We start from the raw sequence: 13,305 nt of genomic DNA on the forward strand, positions 1-13,305 counted from the left end.
CAATCCCTTCTCCTCCGTTCTCCTCTCGGGATCTTGGGCATGCATGCACATGCGCCCGGCGTGAGTTTTAAGCCACCAGGTCCGGGACGCGAACCGCGGTGGACTACACTAACTGCTGGTCCCATGCATATTTTATTCTTTTTTTAAAGAATTATTTTTATTTAACTTCATTTTATTTTGACCAGAAAGGGACAGACTGAGAGAGAGAAAGAGAGAGGGAAAGCGAGAAAGCAAGCCTCCAGGTCTGGGACTAAAACCGTGGTCAGCCATGTGGGAGTCCAACACCCTTAACCACCACGCCACCTGCTGGCCCCAGCATACTGTATTCTTTTTTTTTTTTTTAAGAATGATTTATTTAATATTATTTATTCATTTATTTCAATTTGAACAGACACACACAGAGAGAGAGGGAAAGTGAGAAAGCAAGCCACCAGGTCCAGGACTTGAATCATGGTCAGCCATGTGGGAATGTCCAGCACCTCAACCACCGTGCCACCTTCTGGTCCCCAACATACTGTGTTCTTAAAGTATGCCAAAGAAAAAAAAATGTTATGAAGGAAATCATAAGGAAGAGAAAATAAATTTAAAATGTACATATAAGTGACCCACATAATTCAAACCCATGTTGTTCAAGGGTAAACTATAAATATATGTGAATATAAGAATATGAGCTTTTTGTTTTTGTTTTTTTCTTTAAGTTGCCAGAAGTTGCATGCACTTGCCCAAGAGAGACAAGGAGACAGAGTGAGGGGCAGAAAGAAAGCACCCCCTAAGGGGACAGGGTCATGGTACGATCCCTTCTCCATTTCTCTATCCTGTTGGGATTTGGGGTACATGTGCATGCGTACCCAGTATGTTTCTCAAGCCACCGAGGCTAGGAGTCAAACTATGGTTGGCCATGTGGGATCTGGCTTCCTTGACCACCAGGTTATGGGTCTAGCCCAGAACATGGCTTTAATAAATCCCATGTATGTTCAATCATTCACCTCTATCTATATATCTGATGAGAATATGACCCATTATCAACCAGAAGATTCCTCTTTTCTTTTTAAAGAATTATTTAACTTTATTTATTTATTTTAATTTGAGCAAAGGGGGGCAGAGGGAGAGAGGGAAAGTGAGAAGGCAAGCCGCCATGTCTGGGACTTGAACCACGGTCAGCCACGTGGGAATCTAGCGTCCTTAACCATCACACCACCTGCCGGCCTCCCAGAAGCTTCTTTTAACTAAATCAAATCATCTCTCCTTATCTTGAAGCTTTCCCAGGGCTCTACTGCACTTAGTACGAAATATGCAATCCTGACTCCTGCGTCTACTCCTAAGGCTGCTGGTCTTTCACCCCATCCCTTGCTGCTCTGGTCACACAGGCCTCCCTTACATCCCCTCCACCCACCATGCTGGCTCTTGCAGAGGCCCTCGCTGCTCCTTCCACCTGCAGACCCTGTCCAGGCCCTTCACTCAATGCTCCCTTGTACTGCCCTGAGCTCAGCTCAAGCGTCAACTCTTCAGGCGCCACTCCTCATTATCTCATCCAGTTCTGTTTCCTTGGATCATTTCCTCTGAACTGACCTTGCTCCGACATTTACCTTGTTTGTTGTCTTCTGTGCCTCCCAAGAAGGCAGAGCTGCATAGAGAGGGCCGATGCCGTCTTGTTCATTGCATACCCTGAGGACAGTGCTCAGCACACAGGAGGGCTCAGAGTCTGCCGAGTCAGGCTGCATACATGCAACGGTACAGCGAATATCCGGGAAAACGAGGCGCCGAGGATCTGAGCATGTTGAGCACGTGAATGAGTCCATATGATTATATATATATATTTTTTTTTGAGAGGTTTTTGCTATGGGGCACGTGCAATCACCAGACAGAGAGAGAGAGAGAGAAAGCGAGAAATCACTCCCCACAGGGGATGGCCACGCCGCAATCCCTTCTCCTCCATTCTCCTCTCAGGATTTTGGGCCGGCACGCACACGCGCCCGGCGTGAGTTTTAAGTCACCGGATCCAGGACGACTACATGGGAGTCCAGCGACATAGCCATTACGCTAACTGCTGGTCCCCATATGATCATATTTTAACATACAGTCATTCATTCAACAAATGATGATGAAGCAAACACGATAGGCCCTGCTTTCACAATGTTGCAGGAAAGACACACTAAACGATTTTATAAATGCATAAGCAGAAATCACGCTAAGATTGTGAATGAAAAGCAGAAAGCACTTTGAGAATGTTTGACCGGAGGATGTGGCTGAGTTGGGGACTCAGCAAAGGCCTGGAGGCACAGCTGGGAGCGCAGTCACTGAGAAAGGCTGGGCTGTGCATTTTCTAACCCAGTGTCTATGTTCTCTCTCAGAGAGGGGCCGGGTGGCAGTGCAGGAGCAAAACGGCATTCTGTGAGGCTGTCCCACAGGGGACGGTTCTAAATTTGTATCGAGACAAATGTGCTGGGCACACGCCCCGCCCACGGGCTGGGGCTGGCTGAGGCTGGGGGTGGATAGTGGTAGCAAGACCTTGGTGGGGGGTTGCTCACTCTCTTTCTCTCTCTCCGTCCCTCTCACTCATGGAAGAAATAAACTTTTTAAAAATGTTATGGGATAGAAATTGAAAGCAAAATGGGGAAACAAAATGGAAAGATTCAGAGATATCTTAAGATTTCAATGACATAAACTGGCTATTGGGAACATTGGTGTCCTTTCTGTAATTACTCTTTAGCCATGTACATTATGTATTTTTTAATGAATATTTAATAATGCAATTTGGTTAGAACAAGAGAAATGTATGGGGCCGGCAGCTGGCGTAATGGCTAGGTTGCTGGACTCTCATGTAGTTGACTGTGGTTCAAGTCCCAGACCCGGTGGCTTAAACTCACGCTGGGCGCGTGTGTGTGCGCGCGCCCAAGATCCCAAGAGGAGAATGGAGGAATCTCTCTGTTTCTGTCTTTCTGGCGAGCGCACACACCCTATAGCAAAAACCTCTCAAAAAAAAACAAAAAATGTTACCACTAGAGGTTCCAAACACCAAGGAGGAAGAACTTCATCTTTTAGCGTGCAACATTTGCTTACTCCCAGATGATTTTGTTGGTGACCCCTCACTAATCTAACTCCACCTTGCCCCATTTCCTCTCACCAGCCCAGACACCAGGGAAACAGACCAGAAACAACACCCACGGGGCACGCCGAGCTCCTGGGTGGGCCTTCAAGCCACCCGGCCTCTGGTCCGACCTTGGCTAGGAGCCATCTCTAACCTCTTTGAGTGCTACCAGGAGTTATCTCTATTACAGAGGGCTAAAGACTCTGCCGCTTTTCATTCATCTCCGCAGCCAGTTTGGGCAGGATACCCGACTATTCCGCAGACAGGAAAACTGGTAACTTGCCCCCAGGTCAGTTAGTAGTAGGGTGCAGGGCCAGGTTCAATCCCGATCTGACTCACTCCAAATGCCATTCTCTCCAAGGCCACTGCCTTTCTATCTCCTCCAGCCCCCCTGGCAGCCAGACGGGTGCCTCTCTGTCACTACAGTCAGGGATCCTCAGGCTGTGGCCCCAGCCATGGGATGCCTGCCTTCCTCCCTGTCGCCCTGCAGTTCGGAGTTGGCTCAAGTCCTACTTCCGGCAGCAACACGCATTTATTGATCCAGGTCCCTTTCCAGGAGTTAGGAACAGGAAGTTGGATGAGACTCCATCCTGGACTGGAGACTGCCAGGCAGAATGCCCATTCCAAAGCTTGCTCTCACCTTCTTACCCGCACTGACCCCACCCTCTCTGAATCCCCTCCTCAGCTCACAAGCCTTCTCACCAAATTCACCATGTCCAAACACAACTCTCTCTTTTCCTTCAAGGTAAACCCAGCCTGCCCCTTACACCTCCCTTCTTGGTTTAAAGCACCACTGCTGGGAGGGTTGCTTGGTTCAGAGACAGGAATCGTCTCTGAGCTTCCTCCCCCATCACCTCCTGCTTATAATTGGTTACCACGTCCGGGGCGTTCTTCCTAATTAGCTCTGGAACGCAGACTCCATTATCCCAGAGGTCCGGGCCCTCCCAGTGTCTCACCTAGATTCCACAGTTCTCTCCTGACTGCTCCCCTGCTGTCTGTGTCACTCCCCCCCATGCGGGAATCACAATTCTGCCAGAGTGAACTTCCTAACATGCACACCTGCCACATCACACCCTGCCGACACCTCTCAGGGGTAAGATCCCCACTCCTCAGCCGGGTATTCGGGACCCTTCACGATCCAGGCCCCCCCCCACTTTCTTTGCAGTTCCCCCTAAGTCCCATGCTTCCTTAAGGCTCCAATGCTGTGTCATGCTTTCTCCTTAATCCATGTCATTCTCTGCCTAGGAGCCCTCTGTTCCTCAAATGACTCTACTTCTCCTTCAAAGCATTTATGAAACGTCGCCTCCTCTCGAAGCCCCCCAGTCCTGGCACAGCTCATGTTTCCATCCTCCTGAGCGTCATCTGCCTGCGTTGAACTAACAGCCTGCATGTCGGTTTCCCCAGGATCTGCACCCTCTGGAAGCAGAGGCCTTGGCACTCGTCTCTGCATCCCAGATCCCAGCATGGCGCCTGCATTCAGGACTCCATATGTTTTGGCTAAATACAGAGCTTCCTAAAATCAAATATGCAATTTAGAGGGCTCAGCTTCACACAGGCCATTATATAATCATGGCTGAAATTGGGAACCAGAGCACACCAGTTTCTGCCTCCAGGAGCGATGGCGAACAGGACCTACCCGTGGAATCTGCAAATGATGCTTCCTCACTTACACAGAACCAGATGGTGGTTAAATTGATCAATTATGGGGGCTGGATGGCGGTGCAGCAACAAAATGCGACGCTGTGTGAGGCAGACCCACATGGGAAGGTTGCCAGTTCAAGACCTCCCTAAGTACACTGGGCACGTGTGCGCCCATGAGCCACAATGGCTAAGGCTGAGGGGTAGATCACAGCTTCAAGACCCCGTCAAGAGTGCTGGACCACCAGCTCGTGCTCTCTCTCTCTCTCTCTGTTTCTCTTATTCATGGAATAATTAATGTTTTTAAACTGATCATGGGCCAGCCCTGTAGTGCAGCAGTTAAGTAATGTGTCTAGAAAGCTGGACTCCACGTGAGCAAATGCAGTTCAAGTCCAGCACCAGTGGCTTGAAAAACACACTGAGTGCAAGTGTTTGTATGTGTGTGTGCCCCAAACCCCAAAGAAATGCAGGAAAAAAAGGATTGTGGTGTGGCCTTGCCCCATTGGAGTGGGGGTACCACAGAGCACACGTGCCCTGTGATAGTGAAGAAAAATAATTATAAAAATAAAAGATTTATCAGTAGAACAGAGGGAGCAAGAAGGGCGAAGATGGGCAGGTGCCAACAGGGGCAAGGGCGAGTGACCCCCAGTCCTACTTAACCACGTGTTGGCCTTATGCCCACACACTCCAACTTTCTTCTTGCTTGCCCCGCTCTGCTTTTTTCCATCTAAACACTCTCAGGAAGCTCAAGCTCCCACCCACATCAGACATACATGTGGTGTCCAGCGTCAAATTCCTGACAAGCACAGGCATGCAGGCAGAGACGGAACGGCCCCGGCTGCTGAGCTCTGGGTGGGTTGCACTTCCACCCTGCCTGGATTAGGCCCGGGGCATAAAGGGCTGGGCAGAGCTGGTGGGTGATTTGAGGAGCAAGAGAAGAGCCCTTGACAAACAGCTGTACCATCGCCACTGCTAGTGGCTGAAGCCCACCACTACGCCTCTCATGTGGGGTTCTGCCCAAGCCCCTTGCTCAAATGCAGTCTAGTCAATGCCTCAGTGTGAGATTTCCCAAAGTCCAGATGCCCCATCTGACTCCTGTCACACCAGCTCTGTTGTATCCCTTCCTGCCGTCCCCCAGCCAAGCTGAGCCACAGGGCACCTTCCCTCCCTGACCACAGCCTGCCTCGCAGCTGCCCAAGGGAGCCTCCCCCGAGCCAAATGGCCAGAGGGTGGGAGAGAGAGTGAGAGGGAGGAGTCCCAGGACAGGAGCCCAGGAAATGCAGTGAGAGTCAGGAGCTGCGAGACTCCTCCACCCCACTGCATAGTGGCTCATGTTATTTAACAGGAGAAATCCCCAGGGCAGGGTCCTTGGCAGCTCTGGCCACGGCAGCCAGCAGACAGGGAGCACTCAGCACTGTTAAGTGAGATCTCTAAGAGACTCGCCACTGAAAGCCTTTCATTATCCAGCTCTGGGAAAAAGCTTCAGACCAGAGCTCAGGATCTTCAGCGAAAGGTCTGAACTGTACATGCACACACACACACACACACACACACACCTGCTCAGATGGGAATGGATGAGACATTCCAGGGTGAGGGTGGGGCTGGCAGGCTGGTCCTGCAGGGGCAGCAGCACTGTCCTCTGGTGAGGGTACAAGACCTCTGACAGCTACAGGACAGCTGTGCCCAGCAGTTGGGGTGTGGCACTGAGCCACCCCTGCTCCCACCTCCAGGCCCCTGGGACTAGCAGCTCCAGGAAGCAAGCTGAGCAGACGGGGGACCTAGGATTCGCATGCCCCAACACCGCCTTGCAGGGGAGGTGGGAAACGGGTTCACAAAGCAGAGGTGAGCACCACCATGTACCTCTGTGGGGATCAGATCTGAGACCATGACCTCATCAGCCACCCCATCGACTAGCTGATGATGAGGTCAGGGCCACTGCAGTGCCCGCAGACGTCCCACATGCTGACATCCGGCCTCCCGGACCATGAGTCGCCCCAACCCACACCCTGCTGGTGCTTCCCACGTCCCTGCCTCGACTCCCCAGGGAGGCTGACTTAGAGGGAAGGTACCACTCACTGCTGCATCCCTGCCCAGCTGTCCCCTGAGCGATGTGACATGGTGAACAGGCAGAGCGTGGTGACGTTGTCCCGTGATGGGACTTCTGGCTGACCCGCCCACTCCTGGCTCGAACAAGCACCCACAGTGGGAAGCACAGCAGTAGAGGTACGGTCCACTGCGGAGAGGCAGCATGAGCACACAAAATCAAGTGACAAGATGAGCCAAGAAAAGAGGCCCCGCAGACAGCAGGGCAGTGTCTTTAATTGCTGAAGACAGGCTGGGACCAGGAAGGAAGAACCTTGGGAGCTGCTGAAGATCAAAACGGCTTCAAGGAAGAGATGGGATGTACCAGAACCTGGAGTAAGCAAAAAGGCTCCTAGAAAGCCTCGCAGGTGAAGAGCAGACCTGAGTGAAGACACAGGGAGAAAGCGGCCGGATGGAGTTGGGGCCTGGGTGGGATCTAATCTGACCAAAGCAGGGGCCTTCTGAGGGTGGGGAGGACTGAGCGCTAAGGCCGGAAAACTAGCACAGAGCTAAACACGGGCCAGCCTACGCACTAGACAACTGGCGACATTCATCTAGTAGGTAGGTGCTGATGGAAGTCAGGGAATATCAAATTAACCTGCCAGATCCTACTTTACAAAACTACTCCAATTATCTTCAGGGAGAAAAGTACAGTGAAGAATCAGAGCCTGGGCCTTCAACAGGGGCAGCCTTCATGTCCACAAGTCAATAAGAAAAGACAGATAACCTAGCAAATAAATGAGAAGACCTAAATAGTAACTTAAAAAAAATATATCCAAATAGCCAATAAGCACATGAAAAGGGACTTGATTTTTTTTTTTTTTTTTTTGGTCATCAGGGATATGCATGTTGAAATCAAAAAGAAATATCACACACAACTACCAGAATGGTAAAAATGAAAAGACTGAAAATATCAAGTGTTGAAAGAATATAGAGCAATAGGGATTCTCCATTCTGCTGGTGGGACTATGAGTTTGCAAAACCATTTTGAAAAATGCAGCCCTCGGGATCAGCAGTTAGCGTAATGGCTATGTCACTGAACTCCCACGTAGTCAACCGCGGTTCAAGTCCCAGATCCAGTGGCTTAAACTCATGCCGGGCATGTGTGCATGCGTGCCCAAGATCCTGAGAGGAGAATAGAGGAGAAGGGATTGCAGCGTGGCTATCCCCTCTGGGGGGTGATTTCTCGCTTTCTGTCTCTCTGTCTCTCTCTGTCTGTCTGGTGAGCGCACACACCCAATAGCAAAAATCTCTCAAAAAAAGAAAAAAAAAATCAAAGGTAAAAAATGCAGCCCTCCAGCCCATCAAGATCTTGGTTGCACACACCTGTATGTTTTCAGGTCAACTTGGGATCCAAACTCACAGTCAGCCAAGTGGCTTCCAGCACCACAGCTCAGTACTCTACCTACTGCATCACCGAGGCAGGGCCCAATTCTGTAGCACTAACTGCTGTCTTCTTGCACATGAGGTCACTGGGCTTGAGTCGACGGAACGGCAAGTTTGTAACCTCTCGCCTGCTCCTCCCTGGTTCCTCCCCTCCCTGCCCCTCATACACTCCATTTCTGTGCATTGAACTTTCTTTTTCAGAGTCCACGTGTAAGAGAGATCGTATGGTGTTTGTCTTTTTAAAAAGTTTGCCAGAGGGTGCATGCACTCACCAGAGAGAAACGGGGCAGAGGGGAGAGGCAAGAAAGTACACCCTACGGGAAGTGGTCGTGCAAAAATCCCTCCTCCATCTACTATCTCCTCCATCCTGGGCACACGTGCACATCGACCTGGGGTGTTTTTCAAGCCACTGGGCCTTGGACTTGAACCGCACAGTCAGCCATGTGGGATCTGGCCGCCTTAGCCACCAGGCCTCAGCTGGCCCAGTAGCTGTCTTTCTATTTCTCGGTATAATGTCCTCCAGGCTTATCTGTGTTGTCACAAATGGCAGGAGCCCGTTTTTACGGCCGAATAATGTTCCGCTGTAGATAATGGCATTTCCTCGTGGACTGCGATTATTACCCTGCCTTGGCTGTGTGAACAGGGCTGCCGTGCATGTGCCGAAGGAGCACACGCAGGGCCTGTTCCAGGACTTGCCAGGGTGTCCCTGCTCCACTGCGCCTCTCGCCCCAATGTAGCTGGTCCCTGGCTAATGCCTCCCTGTGGCCCCTCTTTTGTAGCCTGATGTGCTTCTCATTTTGCTGATCCCCAGGCAGGATGCCTTGACACAACACTGACCAGCCTCTTATGTGCTCCCTGGCTGCTGGCACGAACACCCCAACCCTCTCTGCCACCCTGCCACCCTGCAGGACACAGCTTTCGGAGGTGGGGGAAGGTGACAGAAGCTGGGAAGGAGAGCCATTAGTCCACAACCATCCTCAAGGAGAGCACTCCCCGGGGAACTGACCTCTCTGGGAGGAAGCCGGCCCTCAGCAGAATCCAGAATCGCCTAGGCGGATTCAGCCCTCATCTGGCGAACCTGCCTGCTGAGGACGTGGCCACCTGAGCAAACAGCTGTCGCCTCCTAAGGAGAAAAATAAATGAAAACAGCCGTTGCCCACTCACCTGACTGGCTCTGTTATTCTCCAGGTCTAGTTCCACTTGCAGGTTATCGGAAGTAGAGGGGTGGTACTTAGAGAAACCAGGTTGCACCAGGCCCCCCGCCCCACCCTCCAACCCTCATCCTAACCCCTCCTGCACACCCGCAGGACTCTGTTCGCAATGCGGACAATCAGCGGAGTTTAATTATCCAACTCCAGGCGTCAGGCCTTTAAACACACCCATTCTTTCTTCCAGATTTCTGAAGTCGCCTTTTTCTGGAAGCGCCAGGCCTCAGGCCTCCTGGGGTCTCTGGCCAGTGGGGACATTGGCAGCACCACCACTCCTCCCCCACCTTGTTTTGTGAAGGCTGCTTGGGTGGGAGAGAGAGGAACATTTGGGAGACCTGCCCTTGGAAGCTGGTGTCCTGGGGAGATGCCTATTATTCCTTTTAAATGCTCTGCTACAAGCTACACGGAGTGTTTTACTTCAATCCACACGGAAGCATCTTTCAGGGCAAGTTTCCTCTTGCCTGTCACAGCTCAGGGGAAAAATGAGCAGGCATCTCCCAGCTCCATTAACTAGGGAACAGGCTCACAGCACTAGGAGGCATGTTTCCTGCAAGTGAGACCGTGGGTGAGATCATCAGGAAACAGTCTCACAGGGTTCCAGGCATGGGGGCAAGGGCAGGGAGCCCCAGGGCAGGGCTGGCACATCCGCCAGAAAGAGGGTCGGCCCAGGAGAACATGACCTGGCCCCCACCTGGGTCCTCCTGCCACCTTCTTGCCTCAACCTGGCTTCTTCTCATCCTCCCCTTCTTCTGTCCTAACCTCAGACATACAAAGCCTCAAGGAAACTGGGCTCTCGGCTTCTCTCTTCCCTCTTAAAGCTGAAGTCCTGCCACCAGCCTAGGAAAGAAGGGGCATGATGGGGGCAAGGGGCTCTTGCTCTCAAGTCCCTCTAGTGGCCAAGGAAAAGTCATCCAGGAACTGCTTCCCTCAGTTCTGCTGTGCTGGGCTGAGAATGAACCGCCTCTGCTCCAGCCAGGTGGGCCTATGTCCCAACAGGCCCCTAACCCAGCTCTCTGCCTCCTGCCACCCTCCCACCGCTCTGCACGTCTGGTCAGGTGCACGCCTCCCTCTCTTTCTCCTGGCGCAGCGGCAGGGCACTCACTGCCTCCCTGGGCGTGGTCTGCCCCTGCAGCCTCCCTTCTCCCCACCCTGCTTGGCTGGTCATCCCCTTGCTTTTCTCTGGAGCCCTTCAAAGCCTACCAAGATGCTTCACACCTCCGAGAGCTCCTTCTTGTAATTCCCACTGCTGGAAACCCACCTAGAAAATGCCTGCTCTTCCTAGAAGCCAGCTCAAGCTCCTGCTGCTCAGGGAAGTCTCTGACTCCAGTTCCTTCCCTCCCTGGGCTGCACTCTCTAAATCCATGCTAAGGCTTGCCCTCCGATTGCAATGACCTGCTGATGTGCTTGGACTGTAAGTCGGAGCAGGGCTGGGGCTGAGTCTTATGCATCATTATGTCCCCAGGACTCAGCAGAATGCATGCCCTTGGTAGGTACCAAATGAATCATTTGGTAAATGAATGCCTAATTCTCAGGCCAGCCTGTGGCTTGGCAGCCGGATCCCACATGGCTGACCGCATGGTTCAAGTCCCAGATTAGGCAGATTGAGAAACATGCTGGGCACGTGTGCATGCGTGCCCAAAATCTTCAAAGGAGAGATGGAGGAGAAGAGATTACAGCTTGATCGTCCCCATCAGAGGTGCCTTCTCTCTCTCTCTCACTTTCTCTCTCTCCAGCAAGCACACATGCCCTCTAGCAAATTAAAAATAAATAAATAAATAAATGACTAACTCTCAAAGACCCCAGCAAGGCGTGTGCCCCGTGTACATGCCCTCCTCTCTAACGCACCCTATTGACCATCCCAGTCCATGGTTTTTGCTCCCTCCTCTAATCCGACAGTCCACCCCGGGTGCCCACCCCCCACCAACCTGGCACTTAGTGTCTGCCCCTGTGACAGGTGCATTGCCGTCTCCTGTTACGTCTCCCACGTCCGTGTGAGTTACCCTGAATCTATCATATTGCTGCACAGTGTGCTCGCCTCCCTAGCTGGGTGTAGGGTAGACCATTGGCTGAGCTCAATGAAAACTGAGTGACTGACAAAGAGAGACGGGTGCTCTGTGAAAGGGGGAGAGGCCAACGCTGGAGAGAAAGACCCTGTGGATGGTGGAGGCAAAAGCACGTGCGGCTCAGACGGGGAGGGGACCGGAAGGATTCTGGGAAGAGCAGTCTTGTGTTTATTTGTTTATCTAAGAATGGACCCTCTTCCACACCCTCAGAGACATAAAAACCACCCTTTTTCTCCCAGTGTCCCTTCCTATCTGCCAAGTTCTTTGTAACTAACCGAACTGAATCTGAAATAAGCAAAAAAAAAACCTGCTCAGGGCTCACAACCCTGAAGGCACGTTAATAGGCTAGGCCCTGCCCAGGGGCAGCCCATCCAGTCAGCCAGAGCCCCTCTGGCAATAGAGGTTGAGCATGCAGAGACCCCTTTGTGGGTGAGAGCCTGGATTTCTGGTCACCATTCCTTGGGGTTGTCCATACCCCGGGGCTGGGTTTCAGAGAAGCTCCCAGCCTGCAGTGTAGGCTTTGGCAAACCACTTTACTCTCTGAGTCTCAGATTCCTCATGTGTAAGATGGACCGACGTGACCTGCCATCATTCCCTCAGCTCTCCTCCACCCCTAGCATCAGGAGGGTGAAGTGAGAGGGTGAAAGGAAACCTCACTAAGGATTTTATCCCTTCTTTAGCAGGAAGGGTCCTGCCATTCTAACGCTCTGGCCTGCCCCAGAGGGAGGGCACAGTCGAGGGTCCGGAGCAGGTTGGGACTGTGTGCAGTATGGGAAGGCCAGCACTTTCTCGCGTTTTCTACTGCAAGGATGTTCTCATTCAGCCCCCTGGACAGCGCCCAGGTATCGAGCAGGGAAATGTGTCAAGTTGGAGATGAGAGATAGCTACAAAGGGATTTGGCTCTAAACCCAAAATCCTGAATTGCATTTTCCTCTCTGTTAAGCAAGCATTACTCATCTGTCTCCCACGCCTGCGATGTTACATGAGACCTTGGAAGGAGAGATCGACAGCCCAAAGAACAAGAGGATATATTTGGTTGCAGCAGGAGGGCCTCAAATTAGAGAGCAGGGAGAACTTCCTGGAGTTGGAAGAAGATTCTGATATTTACGAATGGCTGGCCAAGGGCATCAGCCCTTCCTTGAGATCTGGAACCAGTAGGAGTGGGCTGAGTTAAGTTATCTCTGGAGTAAGACTGTTCTCAGGCAGCCCCCTCACCCAGCCTCCAATGGTGATAAGGGACACGAGTTCAACGTGGGAGAGGGAAGACCCAAACAGGGAGTCAGGACATGTGGCCTGGAACTTCCAGAGGGTCAGCTGCTAACAGGAGCATCCAAGGGCCAGCTGCAGCAGTGAACGTCATGACCCTTGGCCCCACTGTGGACCCAGCCCCCAACCACAAATCCCACAGGTCTCCCTGAATTCTTGGGTCTCATTTACTCAGGGGAACTCATTCTTCTCCCTGCTGATCAGGAGGGGTGGATGGGGCTTTTTTTAGAATTATTTATTTAATTTTATTTATTTTTATTATTATTTTAAATTTGCTATAGAGCACATGTACTCACCAGGGTGGGGGGAGTAAGGAAGCAAGCCACCAGGTCTGAGACTTGAACTGCGGTCAGCCATGTGGGAGTCCAGTACCTTAACCACCATACCACCTGTTGGCCCCTTAGGAAGAGAAGACGACTAGTACACACCCCTCAGCACGTGTAAGGAGCACACAACCTCACATATGCAAGGATGAGACCACGGACCCTCCCCAACACACACCAGTACTCCCACATCCCATCCCCCATCAGGGCCAGCCAGCCCCCACAAGCTCACACTGCTGTGGCTGTAATTC

At 51.9% G+C, this 13,305-nt stretch overlaps 1 protein-coding gene across 1 annotated transcript in view; it reads right to left on the bottom strand.

Moving 5' to 3' along the window:
- The window catches only part of SYT2 (synaptotagmin 2), a 120,734-nt gene that overhangs the window by 82,515 nt on the left and 24,914 nt on the right, over window positions 1-13,305 (bottom strand). The window lies entirely within an intron of this gene.

This window comes from Tupaia chinensis, unplaced genomic scaffold (genome assembly GCF_000334495.1).
Source record: "Tupaia chinensis unplaced genomic scaffold, TupChi_1.0 Scaffold000627_1, whole genome shotgun sequence".
Taxonomy (NCBI): domain Eukaryota; kingdom Metazoa; phylum Chordata; class Mammalia; order Scandentia; family Tupaiidae; genus Tupaia; species Tupaia belangeri.